Below are 14164 nucleotides of genomic sequence, written 5' to 3' on the forward strand. Positions count from 1 at the left end.
CGTTTGTAGTTGCTCATCGTCGCCAGCATAGGCTGGAGCTAGGGCGCGCACGCGTGGGTGAAGCGGAGCACATGACGAGCACGTCGTAGAGCGAGGCGAGTGTCGCGGCCGCCGCAAGCACATACTGGCATCGCGTCGCCCGCGTCCATGACGAGACGCGTGCTCCAGCATACGCTGGGACTACGCACAGCAACAGGTCACAGTTTCCCGCCGCCGTCAGCGCAGGCTAGAGCTAGGGCGCGCATGGGGCGTGATTTGTTTGTGGGTAGGTGGGGCTCGATGCGGACCCATGTGGGCGGTGCGACACGGGAGCACGCGGGGTTCATGTACGGGACTCGCCATTAAGCTGGGGCGGAGCGAATAATACTTGGCATCCGGGCGACACGGACTCTCGGACAAGGACCTATGAGGGCGGGGGTGATGCGGGAGCCATAGATTAAGATAGGCGAAGCAAATTATCTTGACGTCCATGAAAGGACCGAGGATGCCGCCTAGAGGGGGTGAATAGGTGTTTCTAAAAATTCAACCCTTCAAAATGTGAAAACGATTGGTGTTAGAGTTTCCAAACTTGAAAACTCCTAATCAGATAAATAAACCCCTTATGAGTAAGCCAACAAGGTAAACAAGGTATATTGAATATGTATATGAGATACAACCCTGCAACCACAGAGTTAGAACAGAGAATGAGTAATTTTAGCATAGATAGGAAATACCGGACGTGTCTGGTATACACGGGCTGTGCAAGTCAGCTCCCCTCTTCTTCCCTTTCGATCTCTTCTTTTCACGTAGTTGCTGATACCTTTTGGTCGCCTGTATACAAGCTCAAGCAACACACAATATCATGAATGACAAATGTAAAGAGAGAGATCGAGACACGTGATATGTTTTACCAAAGTTCGACCTCCGTCGAGACCTACTCTCCGTTGAGAGGGCTACGAGTGACCCAACAAAGGTCAGCTCTAGAGGACTACGAAGGCCACTCTAGCCAGAGTCTTTTCCAACTCCTTTTCCTCCTTCCACTAGCTTGATTCCTTCCTTTGCGGTGGTGGAATCGAACCATTACAAACTTTTTTTTGCTATGAGTTTTGTTTACCGTAGAAGAAGGGCGGGGGTGGAGGGACGGTAGAATTGTGATTACAAAGCTATATGGTAAATCTTTTGGGATGATTTCAATATAGAAAGTCCCTTAGAGATGTTCTAAGAATTCATTAGTCATGTTTGTCTCCCCAACCACCTTTATTACTCATTGTTGGCGTGTGGCTAGACAACCAAATCACACGTCCAATACAAAGGGATGTGTCATTTGCCACAACTAACTCCTCGCATGTGGGTCCACATTATGGCAGAACCGTCCGAAATAACGCACTTACGGAGGCACTCGTCTTCCACCAGACACTAAGCACCTCAAAAGTAAGTTACAGCTAGCGGGTTCCGTCGGGCACACCCCAAGGGAGAGCCCGAAATCTACACATTTTCCCCATGGATCTAACAATGAGAACGAGTTACAATACTTAATCCATTTTATACATCTAAAGTTCTTAGAAATTTATTATTACATTGCCAAATTCAGAGTGCGAAATATTAAACAACGGAATGATAATAAACATCTAGCGATAATGAATAGGGATATGTCTGTGCCCACTAGAAGAATCCTTCACACAATGGGTACTCCTCAAGTTTAACATGCAATAAGGGTAAATAAACCCTGAGTACACAATGTACTCGCAAGGCTTATCCGACTAGTGGGAATAATTTCCTGACTCCAAGGGATATGCAAAGCTTTATGGTTTGCTGAGTTTCTTTTTGCAGAAAGCAATGCTAATAGTGGATCCTTATTTATCTTATTATTAGCAGCCATGATTAATTTATTATCTAGCCATTCTATGTAAACATCTGTTCTACTTTCAAGCAAGAGTTGAGCAATCAGTTCTATTTCATCACCTTCCATCTTTCAGTTCTTACTACGGTGCTAAACCATAGACAAGTTGTACTAGAACACCGACGATTCACAAATCAATGCTCCCAGCTGGGTACACCAAAAATACATACCCTGCTTGTACCCCAGGCACAAGTAGGACCAACCCATCACCCTCTTGTCATGGGGTCTAGGTCCCCATCCAAACTTGGACTCCAAGCCCCCGCTCCTGAGTTCTGGACTCAGTGCGGTGCAAGGACCTCCACCATCCCCACCTCCAATCAGTCGGTCCAGAAAGAGCCGGAACTCACGACAAGAGAGCAACAAGTCTTCCCTACACCCATACCCAAGTATGCGCTCGGGATAATAAATTTGTGACTTGCCTAGAGCCTAATACAACGGTCAGTCCTTAACCGACATAGATAGGGAAAAAGTGTAACCAAGCTATGCCCTGTTGGTCGTAGGACACAACCTTTTACACCCACCAATACCCAAACCATATCCCTGCTCGGTCACCATTTTTCCTTTTCACCATTTTTTTTGTGAGTGATCATAATTATCACCTGTTGTGAGTAACGACAGGTTACTCACGCTACCGAAATCCTGAGCATAACAGCTACTCGGCCTATACTAGTAGGACTCATAGGTAGATATATCTATGCATATAGTTTCCATAAAATGCCTGTAACGTAAATGCACATTATATATATATATATATTCAGTAATCATTCAAAAATAGGGGTTATGCATCGGGGCTTACCTTGGGCAGGCGGTGGGTCAACAAAGTCAGCAACGAACGGTTTCGGGGCTCCCTCCAATACGAGAACCTCCTCCTTGTACTCCTCAATAATCTCCTCATAGTCCTATTCGTCCATAGGCACGAACTCTACCAACTCGAGATCTACATGCATAAAATGATGATGCAACACTTAGTAATACAGCAACAACAACTCTTAAAATAAAAATACAACTACCAAGCTACCAAGCTAGTTCTATCGACTAAGGTGCTAAGTTATCTACTGTTACCACTAACAAATATGAAGCATGACATATATTATCTTATCAACTAAAGGTATTCTTACTCCTAATACCGATTTACTCTATATATGATAAACACAAAGAGTACTAGCAACTTTATTTATCATCACACTCTAGTGCTACAAAAATTACAATGAGCACAGAATAATCTAATGAGACTACTGTTAAAATTTCATGGCTAAAACTATCACCGATTTGCCACAAAAATTCCTACAAATATTGAGCTACATAATACTAAGCTTTCTAAATTGAATTTATGACTCTATCATTATCATAGCTAACTATAAACTAACTACACCAACAGATAGATGGTATTTTTGTGAACCTAACAAATTTTGTTTCACTATTTTTGGATACCTACAACATTTACTATCACTTTTCAAAGTTTAGCTCAAAACTAAATTGAATAAACATTTATTAATTCACTGGAAAATAAAAAACCGAATTCCTCAGTGTTGCCCGCGAGCGAGTGGCTTGGTCCACTCCAGCGCCTCAAGCGCACACGCGCAACACACCGGCGTGGCCCATGCGCGACAGCTACCCAACACGGGGAGACCCTAGCGCGCGCCGGTGATTATGCAAAAGAGACCCCAACTTTCAACTAAATGAACACATAGTCCTTTACACTATTCCCCTCTCTCACTGACGCTCTCACTACCCCCCGGGCTTGTTTCAAATTCACATTACAACGTCCCTGGCTAGAACTTAATAGAGGTCGTGGCCCCTCTGGCCTAACGCCGGCAAGCACGGACCACCTCGACAGCAATCCTCACCACCGCGACACTCCTCATCACAAGCACATTTGATAGAAGTAATAAACACCACGATTGGTGCCACACAGAGGCATGGCCACACACTATGATGGGGTTTGGCCACGATGACACCGGCACCGGTGAATTAACCTAGCCCAACGACTCTACCGCTACCCTAGGAGCTAAGGTGCCTCACCAGATACGTGAAGGACAGCCTGGACAAAGTCAAGGGGCTCGACAAAGTGGTTGGCCACGAGCGCAGGGTGGCTCTGGTTCATGGCAAGTGCGACGACAGCGTCCCCGGTGACCTGCTGCTCTATCGGCGAAACTGTTACACAGGCGAGGCAACCAAGTCAACACGACACAAAGGCACCGCTCAATTGAAATAATGGAGCATGGAGCGACGCCCTGGCCGAGCACCCGCCTCGATGGCCATGGCGGACCACCGCGAGGAGAATGCCCCGCATTACCTCACTATAGGATGGAAGCTCGTCGGGATGACTCCAATCGCTGGCTAACTAACAGGGCTAGTTTGGTGCTTAGTTAATTGGAAAGAGGTGGACTACACAAAGCAAATTAGATGGATGACTGAGATTGGTCCTATGGTGGCCGACGATGGGGAAAACTCAAATTGATGCCCCAACATCATACGACCACAACAATGGTAGTCTTGGCGTGATGCTAGACTCCAAACCAAGCTCTAAACACACGTAATTACGAGGATAGGGCCAGCTCTGCGTGTTTGCCTTAGCGTGGCTTGGCTGGCCGGTGCAACAACATTCAAGGCAACGTGATGGGGAGCGTGGTGTGGTGCAACCACTAAATGGGAAGGACGGCAACGTGACAGGTGATGGCTCCACGTGTGCATATGAGACTGGCACGATGATGTGCAACCGCAGTGGCTTGACTCACAAGGCGACGATGGCTCGGCCCTGCGCACCTAGGTGGTTGGTGCCGGACTAGGAAGGCAGCAGCGTGACATCGCATCGGCGCAGATGTGATGGTGAAGGCGGGCGGGGCAAGCCCACACGCGTGCAGCCATGAAGGGTTAGTGGCAGCAGTGGCTGTGCTAGCAGCAGTCAGTGCACAGCACGACCATGGACGCAGCTCGACGCGCGGCGATGGCGAGCAGAATGGCTTAGGCGGACGCGACGGTGGGCAGAGCGGCCAGGTTCGCTGGGCCCTAGCGTGCGCGTGTGCGCGTGAGTCGCGTGCCAAGGCGCGACAGTGGTGGTGCGGCCCGGGCAGCTGTGCGCGTTTGCCTACGGCGACACTGGCCAATCCACGGTGACTGTGGCCAGACGCTGCCATCGTTCAAAAACGTGCCTTGCACGCTTTTTAAAGCTGCTCAAAAATCCAACTCGATGACCTAGTAGCTACACCACCTATTTTACGCTCGAGATGGTATTTCAAACTACTAAAACCAACCTTGAAATTACACTACTTCTTAATCCAATTCGCCTACAAAAATTCGCAAACCTAGCCTTGTCAAAGCATTGTCCGACTTAGGAATTTCGGCTCGGTCTTAAATGGTTTCACGTCGAATGCGATTTTCAAGCTATCTAACGAATCCCATTCTCGACCACAAGTATTTCACCGCCACCTACGAAGCTTACACTACAAACTTTATTAAAGTTTCATATATGCGTTCTATAGCATTCTCGTTCAATAAAAATTCATTTAGAACCCTAAGTGACATAACACGACATGAACTATAACATTCGTTTTGCGTTTCTGATGAACGTTTTGAGTCACAGAAATTGATTTACACATTATATTTCATACATTTACATATAAGTATGATGCTCATGCAATGTTTTAGTAAAAGACTGTACAGTGTAACACCGAGGGTGTTACAAATCTATCCCCCTAAAATAAAATCTCGACCCAAGATTTTATATGCCTAGTGTGGAAAGGAGATAGGAAATACAATTCAACGTAACAACTACCTATTAGGACCAGAGAGAAGGTGGGGGTAATGCTTTAATATATAGCTCTCTTGTTCCTACATGGCCTCATCCTCTAAGTGGTTTTGCCACTGCACCTTGTAGAACTTCACCACATTGTTCCTTGTCACTCTTTCCTTTTCGTCCAGGATTTTTACAGGGTGCTCAATATAAGTCAAATTAGGTTAAAGGGGAAGTCCTTCAATTTCCACAGCTTCATCAGGAACCCGCAAACATTTCTTCAATTGCGATACATGAAACACATTGTGTACCACATAAAATATCGAAAAGCTAGAGACGATAAGCAACTGGGCCACACTGCTCCAACACCTTGTAAGGACCCACATATCGAGGGGCTAGCTAGCTATGGACACCAAACCGATGCACCCCTCTCATAGGAGACACCGTGAGGTACACATAATCCCCAACTGCAAACTACAAGGGCCCTCTTCGCTTGGCTGTATAAGCTTTCTGTCGGCTCTAAGCTGCCTTCAAGTGACTCTGAATAATGCTTACTTGCTCTTGAGCCTCTTTGGTGAAATCAGGCCCAAAGCACCCATGGTCTCCCACTTTAACCTAGTTGAGTGGTGTCCTACATTTCTTTCCATATAGAGCTTCAAAGGGTGCCATACGAATGCTCTCCTGATAGCTATTGTTGTAAGAAAACTCAGTGAACTTCAGGCATTCATCCCACTTTTCAGAGAAAGAAATGGCACAAGAGCTCAACATGTCCTCAAGCACCTGGTTCACCCTTTCTGTTTGGCCATCAGTTTATGGATGATATGCTAAGCTTCTAAGGAGACGAATACCAAGACATTGCTACAGTTGATCCTAGAAATGAGAGACAAAAATTGACCCTCTATCAGAGATGATAGTAAGGGGAACTCTGTGTAGGGTCACAATCTGATCAAAATATATCTGAGCATACTTCCTGGTTGCATATCTGGTGTCCACCGAGATAAAATGAGCAGACTTAGTTAGACGGTCTACAATGACCCAAATAGAATCATAGCCCTTGGATGTGCGGGGCAAACCCACCACAAAGTCCATGGCGATATCTTCCCATTTCCAAATAGGAATGGGCAAGGGCTGCAAATATCCTGAGTATGCATATGATCTACTTTAACTCTCCCACAAGTGTCGCACTCCGTGATGTACTGCTTCATGTTGGATCACCAGTAAAAGTGGCGCAAATCATGATACATCTTGTTGCTGCCCGGATAGATAGACAATTTTGAATGATGAGCTTCATTCAAAATCTTCCTTTTTAGCTCCTCATTTGGTGGAACCACCAATCTATCCTTGTACCTCACTACATCTTGCTCATCAATACTAAAGTGAGGGCCACGCCCTTCGGCAATCAATTTTCTGATGTAAGGAATTTCTAAAGTATCTTGCCTTTGCTCCATAATATTCTCCTCAAGCAATTCTAAGACTAAGGCAATGTGAGTCAGTACCTCTGCATGGTTGAGAGACAAAAGGTACTTTTTCAACCTAATATGACTTTTGGCTCAAGGCATCAGCTACCACATTGGCCTTTTTGGGGTGATAATGTACCTCCAAGCTATAATCCTTGATTAATTCCAACCATCTCCTTTGCCTCATGTTTAACTCAGACTGAGTTAAAATATATTTGAGGCTCTTATAATCTGTAAAAATATGTACTTTGTTGTCCAATAAATAATGCCTTCAAATTTTTAGAGCGTGGACCACAGCAACCAGCTCTAAATTATGGGTGGGGCAATTTACTTGGTGCTTTTTCAGTTGGCGCAAAGCATAAGCTATCACATGCCCATCCTGCATCAGCACACATCCCAACCACGTCTTCGAGACATCACAATATACATCAAAGGGTTGGTCAATATCTGGTTGGGCCAAGACAGGAGCAGTGGTCAGAAATGTCTTCAAAGCTTGGAAGGCTTCTTCATAGGCTGGGCTCCAATCAAACTTGGCTTCTTTTTAGAGTAGCTTGGTCATCGACTATGCTATCTTGGAAAAATTCAGGATAAAACGCCGATAGTACCCAGCTAGACCAAGGAACTGATGAATCTGGTGCACTAACTTGGGAGACTTCTAATTTAGCACATCTTGTACCTTGCTAAGGTCAACAGAGATGCCATCAGATGTCAAAACATGCCCCAAAAAATGCACTCGATCTAACCAGAATTCATACTTGCTGAATTTAGCATACAACTTGTGTTCCCTCAATTAAGCCAGTACTATACAAAGGTGTTGGGCATGCTCTGCATTATTCTTGGAATATATCAGGATATTATCAATGAATACCACAATAAACTTATCTAGCTCCGGCATAAAGACTGAATTTATCAAGTACATGAAGGATGCAGGAGCATTGATAAGACCAAAAAATATTACTAGGTACTCATACAACCCATACCTAATAGAAAAAGTTGTCTTTGATATATCTTATGGTCTAATCTTGATCTGATCATAGCCTAAACGAAGATCAATCTTGGAGAACACCTTGGCACCAGCTAGCTGATTGAACAAAGTATCTATACGAGGTAAATGATACATGTTCTTAATGGTTACCGCATTGAGAGGACGGTAATCCACACACATCCGAAGAGTGTCATCCATCTTCTTCACAAAAATGGCTGAACAACCTCATGGTGAAGAGCTAGGATGGATGAAGCCCTTTTCCAACAACTCTTCCAATTGCTTCTTCATTTCAGCCAATTCCTTCGGGGCCATATGGTACGGGCGTTGGGAGATAGGAGCAGTACCAGGCTCTAGCTCAATAAAGAATTTCACCTCTCTGTCTGGTGGCAACCTAGGTAGATCTTCTGGAAAAATATCCAGGAACTCACATACTACTGAAATAGAGGCAAGATCAGGAGAAGCTTCAGCATGAGCAGCAACAGGTAAGACTGGATTTGAGGGTACAAGATGAGACATCCTATCCTCAGAAGAAGGAAGTCGTAACTCGACAATTCTGTGCTTCAAATCCAAGACTACCTCATACACCCACAACCAGTTTATCTCAAGAATTGCATCAATGCCTTGCCCAGGCAACACCATGAACTAGAGACGGTAGGTATGATTGGCTAATACTAAGCTCACTGTGTCCATCCGAGTATTGATGCACATCTGCGCACCCGGAGTACGGACTCTATAGGCAAACGGTATAGCCATAATAGGTATATTGTGCCGATCTACAAATCCTATGCTCATAAATGAATATGATGCACTAGAATCAAATAACACATAAGCTGGATGGGAATCAATGGTGAACATACTAGCCATCACCGGTTTATTTAGCAATATTTGCTCAGCCTCCATGAAATTCACCTGTCCAGATCGGCTGACTGGCACTTTCTTCTTAATCACTGTCCGCTTGACTAGCCTGGAGTTAGCCGATGGTTGAGCAGACTAGGTCGGCTGGTTTTGCGAACACTCTCAGACATAGTGGCCATCCTTGCCACATTTGAAACAAGCACCCGACTTGTTTCCCTGTCCTAGACGAGGTGGGGCCTGCTGCCCTTGGGGCTGTTGATGTGGCACCTACTAAGTAGGTGCATGGTACTATGTGAAAGGAGCCTGAAAAGTCTGTTGAGACTATCGAAACGAATGCTCGCCTAAAAATTGATAGGGCACTCGCCTGACAACCTATACTTTCTGAGTATGAGGGTGACTAGAAGACCCCGTAGCCACCTGCTTGCGCTTCCATTCTGCCTGGGAATCCCGCTACAAGCCCTCCATGGTGATGGCAGCATTCATCATTGCCCTAAAGATCTGATAGTTCCCAGTATATAGCCCCTTCTATAAGCTACAAGAGAGGCCGCGATAGAAGCAGTCCCTCTTCTTCTCGTCTATATCCACATGAGTTCCAACATACTAGGACAAGTGGTTAAACTTATTGACGTAGTCCATTAGGGACATACTCCTTTGCCGTAGGTCTAGAAACTCAGTCAGCTTCCTGTTGAGAACACCGATAGGAATATAAAATTCTCTAAATGCAGCGGTGAACTCCTGCCAGATCACCCGATGATCTGGCTGCTACATGGCTTTGAAGGTATCCCACCATGCACTTGCGGACCCCAATAACTGTTGCGCTGCAAAGCGTACCTTCTGCTCATCAGTCACGGTGAGCAACAAAAACTTTTGCTCCAAAATGCGAAACCAATGCTCCACATCTAAAGGCTCAGATGTCGGTGTGAACATGGGTGGATAGGTCTTGATGAAATTCTGATAAGAGCAGGGTCCCTCAGGATTGCAGGCTCCACCCCCATGACCACCATTGCCCCCGTGACCAGTACGGGCGAAGCCATCGATAGCTTGTGCTAGCAGCTCCATGGCACGGGCTGACTCACGACGAGCAGCCATCATTTCCCCCCATCATCTCTGCGTGAGTCATCGGAGGTGGCAGTGGTAGAGAAGGAGGAGCCAGAAGTGGAGCCTCATGGCTCTCTCCGTCGTGCTCATTGGCCCGACCACTTTCACCTTGGCCTTCGCCAAGACCGTGGCCCACCCCAGCACTGGTGCTCCTACGACCGGACCTCAGGTTCATTTGTAATAGATAGGAACCATCCATTTAGAACAACCCTCTAGATCAAGAATGATAAGGCATTTATTAAAGCATTCATTTTAATTTATCCTATCAATTTACTAATCCAATTATGCGTGTAGAAATTTTAATTTAAGCAAGATTCTACTATCATGATGCATGTATCGGCCTGTACGCTCACTCAAGCCAAAATATAGCGACATTCGCAAAATTTTGGCACCTCACACACTCACTTTCCATATGCTAAGCGATTTCTTACGCAACGTAAGTTAGTGTACTTGCAGAAAACTGATTAGATAAGACTAGTGCCGCTATCCTAGATAGATTATATTGCTAGGGCTTATACTTATTTACATAATTTTAGTGCATCCTACTTTTCGCAAAACCTTTGTTGGTCAAATTTTTAAGTTTTGAAAAAGAGTGATGAACTCGTAAACTCATTATTGGCTCTAGTACCAACTATGGCAGAACCATCCGAAATAACACACTTACGGAGGTGCTCGTCTTCCACTAGACACTAAGCACCCTAAAAACAAGTTACAACGAGTAGGTTTCGTCGGACACCCCCCAAGAGAGAGCCCGAAAGATCCACATTTTCCCCATGGATCCAATAATAAGAACGAGTTACCATACTTAATCCATTTCATACATCCAGAGTTCTTAGAAATTCATTATTACATTGCTAAATTCGGAGTACAGCATATTAAATAGCGTAATGATAATAAACATCTAGCGATAATGAAAAAGGATCTGTCTATGCCTACCAGAAGAATCCTTCACACAACGGGTACTCTTCAAGTTTAACCTGCAACTAGGGTAAATAAACCCTGAGTACACAATGTACTCGTAAGGCTTATCCGACTAATGGGAATAATTTCCCGACTCTAAGGGATATGCAAAGCTTTATGGTTTGCTGGGTTTCTTTTTGTAGAAAGCAATTCTAATAGTGGATCCTTATTTATCTTATTATTAGCAGCCATGATTAATTTATTATCTAGCCATTCTATATAAGCACATGTTCTACTTTTAAGCAAGAGTTGAGCAATAAGTTCCATTTTATCACCTTCCATCTTTCAGTTTTTACTACGGTGCTAGACCGTAGACAAGCCATACCGAAATATTGGCGATTCGCGAATCAATGCCCTCAACTGGGTAGCCCAAAAACACATGCCCCGCTTATACCCTAGGCACAAGTAGGACCAACCCATCACCCTCGTATCATGGGGTCCAGGTCCCCGTCCAAACTTAGACTCCAAGCTCCCGCTCCTGAGTCCCGGACTCAGTGCGGTGCAAGGACCTCCACCATCCCCGCCTCTAATCAGTCGGTCCGAAAAAGCCGAAACCTATGACAAGAGAGCAACAAGTCTTCCCTACGCCCATACCCAAGTATACGCTCGGGATAATAAATCTGTGACTTGCCTATAGCCCAATGCAACGGCCGATCCTTAACCGACACAGACAGGGAAAAAGTGCAACCAAGCTATGCCCTGTTGGCCGCCAGACACAACCTCTTACACCCACTAATACCCAAACCATATCCCTACCCAATCACCATTTTCCCTTTCCATCATTTTTTCATGAGTGATCATAATTATCACCTGTTGTGAGTAATGGCAGGTTACTCATGCTACCGAAATCCTGAGCATAGCAGCAACTCGGCCTATACTAGTAGGACTCATAGGTAGATATATCTATGCATGTAGTTTCCAAAAAAACGCCTATAACATAAATACACATCATATATATATTCAGTAATCATTCAAAAATAGGGGTTATGCACCAGGGTTTGCCTTGGGCAGGCGGTGGGTCAACAAAGTCAGCAACGAACAGCTCTAAGGCTCCCTCCTATACGAGAACCTCCTCCTCATACTCAATAATCTCCTCATAGTCATGTTCATCCGCAAACACGAACTCTACCAACTCGTGATCTACATGCTTGAAATAATGATGCAACACTTAGTAATACGACAACAACAACTCTTAAAACAAAAATACATCTACCAAGCTACAAAGCTAGTTCTACCGACTAAGGTGCTAAGTTACCTACTGTTACCACTAATAAATATGAAGCATGACATATATTATCTTAGCAACTAAAGGTATTCTTACTCTTAATACCAATTTACTCTATATATGATAAAACAATGAGTACTAGCTACTTTATTTATCATTCTACTCTAGTGCTACAAAAATTATAGTGAGCATAGAATAATCTAATTAGACTACTGTAAAAATTTCATGGCTAAACCTATCACCGATTTGCCACAAAAATTCCTACAAATATTGAGCTACATAATACTAAGCTTTCTAAATTGAATTTATGACTCTATCGTTATCATAGCTAACTGTAAACTAACTACACCAACAGATAGATGACATTTTTGTGAACCTAAAAAATTTTGTTTCACTATTTTTGGATACCTACAACATTTACTATCATTTTTCAAAGTTCAGCTCAAAACTAAATTGAATAAACATTTATTAATTCACTGGAAAATGAAAAACTGAATTCCTCAGCGTGGCCCGCGAGCGAGCGGCTCGGCCCACTCCAGCGCCCCGAGCGCGCACGCGCAGCACAGCGGCATGGCCCACGCGCGACAGCTGCCCAACACGAGGAGATCCACGTGCGCGCCGACGATTATGCAAAAGAGACCCTAGCTTTCAACTGAATGAACCTACAGTCCTTTCCACTATTCCCCTATCTCACTGACGCTCTCACTAACCCCCCTCGTCTTGTTTCGAATTCACGTTACAACGTCCCTGGTCGGAACTTAACAGAGGCCACGGCCCCTCCGGCCCAACACTGACGAGCACGGACCTCCTCGGCAGCAATCCTCACCACCGCGACACTCCTCATGACAAGCGCATTTGATAGAAGTAATAAACACCATGATTGGTGCCGCACAGAGGTGTGGCCACGCACCATGGCGGGGTTTGGCCGCGGTGACACCGACGCCGATGAATTAACCTAGCCCAACGACTCTACCTCTACCCTAGGAGCTAAGGAGCCTCACCAGATACGTGAAGGACGCCCTGGACAAAGTCGCGGGGCTCGGCAAAGTGGTTGGCCACGAGCGTGGGGTGGCTCTGGTTCACGGCAAGCACGGCGACAGCGTCCTCGGCGACCTGCTGCTCCGCCGGCGAAACTGTTACATGGGCGAGGCAACCAAGTCAACACGACGCAAAGGCACCGCTCAATTGAAACAATGGAGCACAGAGCGACGCCCTGGCCGAGCACCCGCATCGACGGCCATGGCGGACCGCCGCGAGGAGAATGCCCCGCATTACCTCACTGTAGGATGGAAGCTCGCCGGGATGACTCCAATCGCTGGCTAACTAACAGGGCTAGTTGGGTGCACAATTAATTGGAAAGAGGTGGACTACGCAAAGCTAATTAGATGGACGACTGAGCTCGGTCTTATGGTGGCCGGCGATGGGGAAAACTCAAATTGACGCCTTGATATCGTACGGCCGCAACAGTGGTAGTCTTGACGCGATGCTAGACTCCAAACCAAGCTCTAGACGCGTGCAATTACGAAGATAGGGCCAGCTCTGCGGGTTTGCCTTGGCGTGGCTCAGCTGGCTAGAGGAGGCATGGCTGATGCAGGCTACATGTAGAAGGAAAACAAACAGGATCCGTCTCCATACTTCATCAAGCGTAGTGGGGCGGACCGAGTGGGCTCTCGCGGGCGGTTGCATATTTGCTTCCAGCATCCCTACATAAAAGAGACCGAAACAAAAAAGAAAGTTTGCATAGCAAGCATAGCGGCATGATGGCACCTTCACAGATGGGGAACATATCACGAAACCCGAATACTAGTAGTATATATAATTGCGTACAACTCGCAGATCTGGACCCCTTTCCTTTTCTCTTTGCAATCGTCGCACACACTTGCTCAGATCTTGATCGTCGCAGCGCAGCTGCCATGAGATGTGAATCGTGATCCCGTCAGCTTCGCTTCTGGAAACCCACGGCACGATCTGC

The sequence above is a fragment of the Miscanthus floridulus genome, chromosome 1, assembly GCF_019320115.1.
Source record: "Miscanthus floridulus cultivar M001 chromosome 1, ASM1932011v1, whole genome shotgun sequence".
NCBI classification, from domain to species: domain Eukaryota; kingdom Viridiplantae; phylum Streptophyta; class Magnoliopsida; order Poales; family Poaceae; genus Miscanthus; species Miscanthus floridulus.